Here is an 11,712-nt window from a genome sequence, read left to right on the forward strand (position 1 = left end):
AAGCTTCGAGTAAACTACCAATAAAAACTATGCGTCCTGCTATTGACCAATGGAAGAATCATTTGAAGGCTTGTGTGAAAACAAAAGGTGACCAATTTGATGAACATTTGTACATCGACCATTTATTATAATAAAAAATGTGTTGTTGTTTCATTTATACAAAGGTCGAAAGTTGTAACAGAACTTATGGCAAGACTTTGTACGTACTTATGTATATGTCATTGTCATTGTGAGAATAATTATTTTAGAATTGAAGTTCATGTATAACTAAAAAGAGGTTGCCACATTTTTTAACTAAAATTTTAAACACTCTAAGCTTGATAAATTTCAGTTTCTCGGTTATCCGTTCCAAATATTAAAAAAATGTACTCGAACTAACAATGCAAACAGAAATTTGTTTCGCAGAAAATCCAAAATCAACTAAATTTTTGCTTTTATTTTCACTAATAATTCATTTTCCCACAACAGTGGCGTTCAATTTGTCATGTAATGCAGCTCACGCGCTACCAAACAACATACAAATATAGTAAGTCATGTGCGCACTACTTTAAAAATCTCATATCGATTTTAACAACACACAAATATTTTTGTAATTTTAATTTTCATCACCAACACAACGACATACCGTCACTCAAACGCGTGCACATTCAGTCACGTGTCACGAAAACCCCCCCATTAATTGCAAGTCCGCGATTGACAAATTAAATAGTGTGACTAATTTGCCGTTGGCCGAAAATGCACGCCATTTTCAGTTTGGCCCCAGCGTTGTTTTTGCCAAATACGGTTAATTCGAGCGCGGCTACAACATTATTTGAAATGAGTTTATGAGTGCAGCAGTGGCTCTGGAGTGTGGCGAGCTCCATAATAACGCCACACTGATTGGGTTGTATACAGCACAACAACAACGGCAATGTTCAGCGCCAAATAGGGCAACGAATGGAAATTGTTATTCCTCGCTAATTGCTGGTATTTGAATTAAAAATTTTATAGTTAGTAGAGGTTGTTTAAATTTTGGAAATATTGCCATACTTAAATGAGAATTTATATCGCTACGAATTGCGCAATGTTTTCTCCACGCGTTTTAATGGAAAATAGGATAATGAAGTTGTCTTTCAACGAGTTTGAATAGAAATTTGTAAATTTAGTTCAAGAATGTTTATATTTTTGGTGTTGTTGTCTTTTAGTGTTAGGACTACCTGGTGGTTGCCTAGTAAATGCTACTCTAAAGACATCCTAGGGCACTTACTCCGAAATTTGGTCTAAACACTTTGGACTTTCAAAATATGCTCCTTCTGCGTCGATGCAGCACTGCCAGCGCTATTTGCAAGCATTGAAGGCGTCGCGGAAGGCATTCTCTGCTTGGATCCCCTTTGTCGTCTCAAAATGCTTGTCTTCCATTGGCCTTTTCAGGCAAGGAAACAAAAAATGGTCCAAGGGGCACATTTGGCCTGCAGGGCGGCTGCAGAAGCGTTGGGATGTCGGCCTTGGTTAGGTAGCTTCACAAGAAAGACGGTGTTTTACTGAAAAGGAATAGAAGAACCTTCACCCAGAATTCAACTTGCCTCCTGAACCTGTTCGTAGCGAAAGTCCGAAATATACATGAAAAAGCTTCTCATTAAATTTTTAACTCTTTTCTGGTACCACAAAATAGTTCGAGGCTCTACGATTACTGTATCCACCAAGTATTTGAAAGCGCAAAAGTGCCAAATTATAAAAATTAAGTTTTCAAAACAGAAGTCTAATATTACTGCTTGAAGTTTTAACTTGCAACAACTTGAACACACATACACACACCACCTCATCCAATCCTTTCTCAACTACAAACAGCAACAACTTCAACAATTTTCTCACACAAACAGCCTGAGGGTGCCATCTTCGAAAAAATAAATAAAGTTAGCTAAACAAATATTTTCGTTTTAATTAGAAACTCAATCAAAGCAGCCAGCACTCATCTCCACGAGCCAAAAAAAGCACAAAAATCAAAAACACACAGAGCCACATAACGGGTAAGCATATTTCCGCAGCTTGTATTTAACTCCACCAAAGCGGAGTGACTTCGCTTCAATTAAGCTCCATGAACGCTACACGAAGAAGAAGTTATGACCGAGGTGGTGTGGGGCGTCTTTCTATGGCTGCGCGCTTTAATCAGTGAAGCGCAACAACACCTACCAACTTTAGTGTACAACACACAATGGTGATAGCTACAACCACAACAACAACACTTTCAATTATGAACACGTCCAAAGTCCGTGTCCTTAGTTCTTTTTGGGCTTCTCTCGCCCCCGATCGAGCGAGTGCACACATAATGCTCACTTTAACGAGTCTCGAGTCAGTCAACAATTCACCTTTGTATGAGCTCATCAGCAATTTGTTAGACTCACCAGCACAATCATGCATCCATCTTCCCATCATTTCATCCATCCCTCTATCCTTTCTATATATCTATCTGTCGTGTGGCATTCATATTCGTTGTTCATCGGACTTTTGTGTTCGACAGGAACAGCAAAAGCACAAAAGTTCAAATGGCTATTATATACCGTGCTCTTGAATAGCCATGTTTCTGCAGTTACCCCTCATGCATTCTACTTCCGCCTCCTCACCCATTTCCCCACTCCGCTGTTGTTCTTTGGCGCTATCTCCATTAACGAGTTCTCTTAGTCAGTCTCTGTGATATTCGTTTACCATACCCCTAATTTTCGTGAACTTCAGTGGCTATCAGCGCCACTCAAAGCCAGCGTTTTTTGTTGCTTTCGTTCGCTGTTCATTACACTTCGGTGTTGTGCTTGAGTATGTGTGTGTGTGTAAGTGTGGCTCTTTTATTTTCTTTTAATTATTCAGCGAGGCATTGGCTGTGAAAATGTTGTTTTTGTAATTAATTTAATCGTTCGAACGCGCCCTCCACTGACACTCGTCAATAACTTTGCTCGCACGAATTTGCATAGCTCAATGCATAGTTGAGAAACACTTGAGCGTAAGAGTATTTGACACTTCAATACCGTTGCTTCATGGATTCATCCAACTTGAAGACTTAATTTAATCACTTTAAATGTTTTGTGGTTAAAGTTCCGAGGCTTAACTGTGATTGCCTGAAAATGTGCGGGATGAAATCTGGTCCATTAGGTTGGACTGGAATGAAATGCTATGGAACATAAGAGTTCCATTAGCACGTCAATTAAATGAAAGAATCGACGAATAATAGTCAGAGAACTTACTGACATCGTTGCAGTATCGGAAGTATCAGAGAAAACCCTTTGGAAGGATCATATTGGTATAGGAAATGTGAAAGCACAATAGGTTTCAAAGTAACTTAATTTTTTGAAAAACAGCGTCACGTTGACGTCTACGAAATAATGCTCTCTCTCTACCAAAATGTAATGACTAATATTATGACTCGGAGTGACTTCTCTCTGGATCTCTGCTTACGACTCCAAAAAGGAGCCGAAACCAAACCTCGCTGAAGACCGTGTCAGTTGAGGCTTATAACAAGTATATGAAAAGTTGGATTAAAATTGCTATGGTTGTCTTGACTTAAAAGGAGCTTTTCGTTTAAATACATTAAATTTTTTGTCAGTTCTGGTCTATTTATAGTGAAGTTGTTAGCCACAGACTCCCAATCTAATTGGCGGAATTTTGTAGGACATTTTGTATGCGGAGTTTTTGATTTTTTTTTGGAATTGGGATTTGACCAGATATTGAAGCAAAGTACCAAGACAGAGGCGATCTTTCAACCTAATCTAAAATATGTATCTTAGAAAATTAAATTTAATTGGAGAGGGGGTTTTCAGCTATTTAAATTTTACGAACAAATACCAAACAGAGTATTATAGTTATACAAAATATGAAATTATAGAAAATGGAATGAATTTCCAATTCTATAGAATAATTTATATTGATAAACAATAAAAATTGCTACTTGAAAACAAATCTCACTATTTTTTTTTACCACAAATCAGTTGTGAGGCCAGATTAGGGCTGTTAAACTAATTTTGGTTTATTTAAAAAAAAATATTTCAACAAAAATATGGCAACATTGGTTGTGTGCAACCAAAATCCCAATTTGCAAATGGCAATGACCAGCAGATGGTTAAGCGCACAAGTTGCGGTCGGAATACCATGAAATCAAAGGGGCAAATGGAGCAGAGGAAATTACCAAATTAATGGCAACTGAATGGACGCACACATACACATTACATGTGCATAGAAGTGTGTGAAGTGTGTAACTTTATGCCATATGTACCGAACCCTTACATATATACCTCCAAATATAAAATATATATACATATATTAGGGTGAACCAAAGAAAGTAAGCAAACGAAATTATAGTTAAAATAAACCATTATATAGAGTAAAAATTTCTCTGAAAAACGGGATTTAAGGGGGTATTATAATATAGAAAAATCGCTAATTCTTTGGGATCATAAATTTTCCTTAAAGAAATAATATTTAGAGAACTTTTTCTTTAACTCAAAAATTGTATACAAAAGCTTTGAAAATGAAAGCAAATGTGTAAATTTGGCTCACCTTAATAGATAATATACATATATACTATACACTATATATAAGTAAATTACAATCCCTTTATGTATAAATACATAAGTATGTATATGTGGTATATGGTTAGTAATGTAACTCATTCGCCTATCCGTTGGAGCTATTGGCGAGTGTCACATGATGATGCACATACCACTACACCCACACTGCGCATCGAGTGTCTGGCATATTGGTTTAGGCAAAAGTGAAAATGAAGACATTAATAATATTGTTGCCACTAATGTGAATAGCAAGGCAACATCTACATACATTTAGAGACATTCCAATGTACAAATGTACACGTATGTTCATATATTTGTATGTATGTGTATATGTGTGTTTTTGTAATTTGCGTTTGTATGCCTGTGTGAACGCTTTTATGGTTTGACAGTGTTAATGTTGATGTTGCCGCTCTTAGCGTAAGTGCCATTCAATGTCCAGCGGCCGCATGCCTAAGAGCATTCGCAAATACATAAACTCATATACCATACATATGTATGTATGTAATATTTATATGTATATAGTGTGTAAATAGGAAATGGCATGCTAGGCGAGATACTGGTACTTCTATCAATGCATAAAACTTTTATTTGCAAAATGCAAAGGTAAAGTTAGTTACGTGACGTTGACAATTAAACAAGCAAAGTGGTCCGAAATGAGTCAGAAATAGAGCAGTTGTATGACAATGAGCGATCACTAGGAAAATTTGTTAATTTTTGAGTGTTTAATTGGAAAATAATATGAAAAGAAGTTGAAATCGCAGCACAGTTAGGGCAGTTAACTTCATCGCAAATCTAAACGGGTTGAAACATTAAAGAAGTCACAGTCATAATCTATCGTTTCTAACATATGTAGCAACCAGCACTCCCGCTAAGTAACTTAAATTTACCTCAGTTCTTAAATAGATAATTTTACCACAGTGTTGCGCTTCAATTATGGCACATGTACTCAAGTGTGTCCTACTCTAAGGAATAATATTTGCTCGCACTTACTTATCGCACTGAGTAGTTACTCTTGTCACCTGCTGATGAGCCTTAGAAATTCACCTTTGTGTTTAGGAGAAGTGTTTGCTATAAAAGCAACGTAAGCTGGTATAAATTTCAGTGGAATATCGTTGATATTCTTCAATTTAATGCAAGTATGAGCTCTCAAGCGTATGTGGTGTATCAATGGAAATGGATACAGAGTTGCGTTTTAGTAGGAATTTGTTATTTATTTATATATATATTTAGACATTAATTATTTTTTAGACACTCACCACATTTTATTCATCGTTGCTTTTATCTGCAAAAGAAGAGATCACCATTAAAATTTGTTGAAAATATATGAAAAATTGCATGTTATAAACTATAACCGTTAGTTTCATAAAACCGTTTCCGTTTTAGTTACTTAATATGGTTTGTATTCAGCAGTAATTTATTAATATAATACCTGTAAGACAGAGTATATTTCAAAATGGAAACACATCACGATATTTATATTACTTATTTTATTAAAGGGTGATTCATTTCGAAGTCCTCTACATTTTTAAAGAAAAAACACAGAAACTTCAAATCTAATGGGGAAAGTTTGTTGTCATTCGAAAAAACATTCTTTGGAATTTATTTTTTGAAGATTACCTCTTTCAAAGGTTACATAAAAATAATACTTTTTAAGTAACTGGTTACAAACTAGTTGGATAATTCATGTGTAACTACCAGTTCAGTAGTAACTGTGAAATAGTGTTTGAAAAAATTTAAATTACTTGGATACATGTTGAAGACGAGTTTCCTCCTGTATTGGCCTTGTTACGAACTAGTTGTTAACTAGTTACTTCAGGACTTCTTTGCAACTAAGCGCATATTATTTTGAGATTAGTTTGAAACTAGTTGCATATTATTTTCAGATTAGTTCCGACCTAGTAATATGTAGTTTTGGGACTAGTTTCGGATTAGTTTTAAGTAAGGATACTAATTTGGGTCTAAACTTTATTTAAGTTTAATTTCCGCCTATATTGGCATTGTTACGAGTCGTAGTAGTTACAAATTACTTTGGGACTAGTTGCATAATGTTTTGAGACGGATTCCAGATTAGTTATATATAATTTTACAAATAAGTTGGTTACTAGTTTGGGTCTAGTTAGTCGGGGACAAGTTACGACCAAGTTATAACTGGCTAGTTGGAAGCTTGCTACATTACATACTAGTTATAAACTGACTGAGGCCCAATTTTAGAGTAAGAGTAGTTGCCAATAAGTTACGGACTAGTTATATACCAGTTACAAACGACTTTTTAGGGACTTCTTACGCCCAAATTATGAACTGGTTAGGGCATAGTTGCAGATAGGTTATGGATTAGATGGAGACTTGTTACCTTAAATACTTCCTGAAACCTAGTTATAGATAAGATTGATTGATAGTTGCCGGCTAGCTACAAACTAGTTGTCGGGAGTTACAAACTAGCTAAAAATTAATATACGAATTAATTTGGGACTAGTTGTGAAGTACTTAAGAACTGTTTAAGGACTGTCATGAATTATAGTTTCGAATAAAATTTTAAGAAGTCAAGAGCTAATTACAAACTAGTTATAGGTACAGAGTGGTTAGGGACGAGTTGGCGACTTGTTACATTACAGACTAATTACAAACTATTTGTGGCCTAGTTATAGATTATTTGCAGTCTTTTTTTGACCTACTTGGAACTTGTTGTCGCCTAGTTACAGCTAGTTACAAAATAATAGACAGCGGTTCGTATAAGAAAGTGCCTCGCTGTAGATCAGTGTTATTTCTGGAAACTTTGCTAAAATAAACGCCAGAAAATAATTTAACAGAGTAAAAAGCTAGTCTTCAAACTGAAGAAATGGCGACACGGACTTCTTAGCCAAATTATTTATTTAATTTTTTTAATTTTTTCTATTATCTTTTATAACTTCTATTATTTTATAAATTAATTTAATTATAATTTATATTTGTTTCTATTTTTATTTTATTTTTTTAATCGAATCCACGACATCACATATGTATGCAAAGCATATGCAAATTTGTCGCGCGCGCATGTGCCCAACCACATTTATACAAATTTGCATGCGGTTAGGCGTTGGCGGTCACAGCGCGGCAGCCGCTTCCCACGCCTTGCGCATAATCATTTTACTGCCAACCGATCAATAGCGAAAATAAAAATACAATAGAAACAAAACATGCTAAATATTTTAAATGAAATAATAAATAAACGCGCTTTTGAAGCGAATAAATTAGCAAGGGTACGACGTTATGGGACAATAATAAATGCAACAACAACAATGCCCAACAACCGATGATTAGTAAATGAAGTTAAATTTCTTGTCAATTTGTTAGGCGGCCGACTGTGGTTATTTGCATTAGACATTAGTTGTTTTTGCTGTTGTTGCGCTCAGCTTAGCTATTGTTGTTGTTGCTGGTGTGGCGGCTCAAGCTTGGTAGTCATTGAGCCCGCCAACGCACGCGGCTCAAGTACAATATCGAGTTTCGCTCAAGCGGCGCCGCGAAGCCAAACTAAACGGCCGCATACAAACACACACATACACAGACACGACTATATTTGAGCTTAAGCGCGCATTACAGTAAACGCTAAGACAATAAATGCATATGCAATGTCGAAATAGCATTTGCAATTAAAAGTAAAAATGTTGTAATTTTTATAGTTTTACGACTTAACATTTTTACCGTTCTCGTTCTTGTTGTTGTGATGCAAAAAGTTTCCATTGTAAAATGTTTCCGCGCCTCAAAGCGCGTTCGCGCGACTCTGCGTCTCCTACACAATCGTGTTGGCAGCGCCGGCGCTGCTGTTGCAACACCAGCCATTGTTGCCGCTGCTACTTTGTGTGCAATTTGTATTTGTTTTCCTATGATTTTATGTGGAAAAAAGTACTCAAATTGATTTAACCCGCTCAAGGCGGTACCACAGTGCCCATGAGCCAAATTTCGCGTCGAAAATTACAAATTTATTCTCAATTTTTTTCTTCGAAAATTCGTTAAAAGCTTTTTATTTTGCTAGACTTCAATTTTAGCGCCTCGCGAAGGCGTCTAATTTGCGCTTTGATGCCAAGGTAGAATTTTTCGAATTGACTTCATAATAAATATATGAAAAGACAACATTAAAATGTGTGTAATGTGTGTACGAAAAAGATAACGGCAAACGCATTTAAAACTCATTTGGGCGTTGGAATTCGTATTTGCGGTTTATTTTTTGTACCGCTGCCCCCAAAAATAATCGAGGTACCTTTAGAATATATATTTATATCAGACTGCTCATAATGAATAGGAGAATTGATTTTCGAATATCAATCGCGTCTACCACACTCGTTTAACCATTTGGTTTAAAAATTACATAATTGGTGTGGCAACGCTCGCTTTTGGGATACATTTTCATCCTCACTACCCGTTTGAATCACAATTTCTTTGTAAGATTTTCATCTCATCCTATGGTACCGTTGCAAATAGGCGAAATCGGACTAAAACCTCGTCCAATTCCCGTTTATGGCTTTTCCGGCGTTTCCTTCTGGGCGTGAACTCTTTCTGATAATATGACTTGACACTAGCAATGTATAGCTCCACTACACTTACCTATTACATCTAATGACTTCCCAACATTTAATTGACTCGATTAACAAAATTAAGTAGGAAAATATTCCAGAGTTGAAATTTGAGGAAAAAATTAATTGAAAACATCTTAGCTGTTTCTCAAGTTCTCTAGTACCCATCATAATTTCCCACACCTTCATTGAACTTGGACATTTCTTGCTTGAAATACATAAATTTCATTTCTATTAACATCGTATCTCCTATTTTTGTTAATTTTCCATACAAAAGCTTTAAACTTACGTTTTTTACCATAAAATAATCATCTCTTCCCCTATTGCCACACAAATATTTATCATAAAGTTAGCCAAAAAGAAAATATTGCGGTTACAATTGCCCACTAATCGATAAGTTTGATAAAGGGCCAAAAGTTGTTCCACACAGTGGCATGCCACGCTCCAAACGCTCGCTGATTTACTTCGCCCCTCTTTTGGCATTTTTTATCGTTTTTTGCTCGTTTTGTCGGGTATTTCTTTATTTGGTGGTTATTGTGTGTTCTCACTTCTGTTTTGTTCATTTACAAATGATATTATTGCGATATAAATCATAAGCACAGCAATAAAAACCACCGTTTGGGGCCAAAGTGGAAGCGTACTAAATTATAAACTTGTGTTGCTAAGGGTAAGTTTTAAGCTTTAAAAATTTATAATACATTTTTCTCAAACTAGTGATTTTGGTATGTTTATAGAATTGCGGTAAAGATGTTAACAAAACAGTGAGAATACATATTAAAAATTATTAAATAGTTATTACTCTTACAGGAAAGTTTATGAAATATTCTATAACAGTTTGGAGTTGGAAAGTGCCTATACGTTCCATTTCCAAAGATCAGGCAAAGTCTGTTTTAGCATGCAAATTTTGTTTACATTTTGTCTCTTGGAGAGGAAGGAAAGTCATTTCATACTTATCTGGATTACGTTAAGGTTAGTGGCAAGAGATATTGAAACTTACGACACTCAGCACAGTATCAATATAACGAAGGAATCTAATCGTAAAGAGACAGCGCTTTACTCTCCTACTCAAAAAAAAGAGAGTACCAATTAGAGTATAATAGAGTACGGTTACCATCTAATCAGATGTTAACCAAAAAATTTCTTTTTGCTTTCAAAGTAGGCAACACAATAATGTCAATACTTCATTCAAATTTCAGTACAGTTCTTACGACCGTTGACTTATTGACTGTTAAGGCCTTTTATTAGTGGCATAGAATCAACTCAACAACTTTTTCAAAGATATTTTTCCACAGACTTTCATTGAAATCCTATTTTGATACAATTTTCATATCCACTTAAAAAATATTACCACAGCGGAACCGCTTTCAACAAATTAACAGCTGCTAGCTTATAGAGCAATCTTTTTTCGGACACTCCCCATAACAGATATTAAGTACTTGCAGCCCACTTCCGAGAGGCGTCTGCTACGACTGAACTTAATGGTGCTCGTTTTCTTTCAAATCGGTCTTAATTATTTTCTTAAACATATGCGACCCTGAAAACTCAAAGAATGGCCAGACTTTATTATTATAATATTTTTTGTGGTACACGCCTCTCAAATTATGTTGAGTAACCGTAAATTAGCGTTTCACCGTCAAATAAAACTGCAGTAAAAAAATCGACGCCGTCAAATGCAGTTTTAAAGCAATCAGTTTTACTAATGACTAACAGATTGTGGTTTTTCTTCAACCAATTGAGTGAATGTGTATGTATGTGTAAATGCAAACCGCCGCACGCTTCAGTGGTTAAGCGGTTGCCGTAGCGACTGACTGCGCTGCGCTTGTGCCGCCGCGGCTGTGTGTGCGTGGAGTTGTTGCTGTACTCCATTAAAGAAAAAATTGAAAAAATCGAGCACTCAATTTACATATCAATACCAGTCATTAGTGTTTTACTAACATGTTATTTATTTATTTATCATGTTGTGTTAGAAATGACCACAATTAAAGCGTAATTGATAGCTGTGATTGGCATTGCAATCGTTACTTTGTGTGTCTGTTTTTTATGAAATAAATATGAAACAAGGAAAAAATGGTAACTTCCACTTTTATACCCTGCTTAAGTGCTTTTTTATAGCATGGAAGCTTACAAAAAGATTTGTATATTGATTTTCAACGTTCACTTTGTATGGCAGCTATATGCTATAGTATTCCGATCTGCACAATTTATTCGGAGATTGTAGCAATGCTTTAGATAATAATCTGTGCTGAATTTCTTGAAGATATCTCCTCAATTAAAAAACTTTTTCATACAAGAACTTGATTTTCATCGCTCAGTTGTACGTATTATATAGTGGTCGTTTCAGGCTGTCACAAACTTCATTGCAAATTTAATATACCTTATTTAGGGTATAAAAATAATCAAATAAAAGAAATGCAAGCAAATCACAAAGTAGTTGCAATTAGACCCCACTAAATGTGAGCAATAAACCCACGTGGGTCAAAGCTAGTGGACATAAAATCGCTTAAAAGCCGTGGGTGTGAGATTATATATGCATTTATGCACTAATGTGTGCCTGTGTGTGTAAATTTGTGCATGTTGGTGTGCCACTAAAAGTGCAATAGAATAAATCAGCTGGAAATTTCGCTAGAAATGCA

General features: G+C 35.5%; 1 protein-coding gene across 1 annotated transcript in view; it reads right to left on the reverse strand.

The window, feature by feature from the left end:
- LOC105232401 (uncharacterized) overlaps window positions 1-5,814 on the reverse strand; it is a 148,820-nt gene extending 143,006 nt beyond the window's left edge. The window contains exon 1 of the mRNA XM_029552889.2: window positions 5,789-5,814. The gene's annotated coding sequence lies outside the window, so the exon portion shown is untranslated. The remainder of the gene's footprint in view (window positions 1-5,788) is intronic.
- Window positions 5,815-11,712: the final 5,898 nt, after the last annotated feature.

This window comes from Bactrocera dorsalis, chromosome 1, assembly GCF_023373825.1.
Source record: "Bactrocera dorsalis isolate Fly_Bdor chromosome 1, ASM2337382v1, whole genome shotgun sequence".
Classification (NCBI taxonomy): domain Eukaryota; kingdom Metazoa; phylum Arthropoda; class Insecta; order Diptera; family Tephritidae; genus Bactrocera; species Bactrocera dorsalis.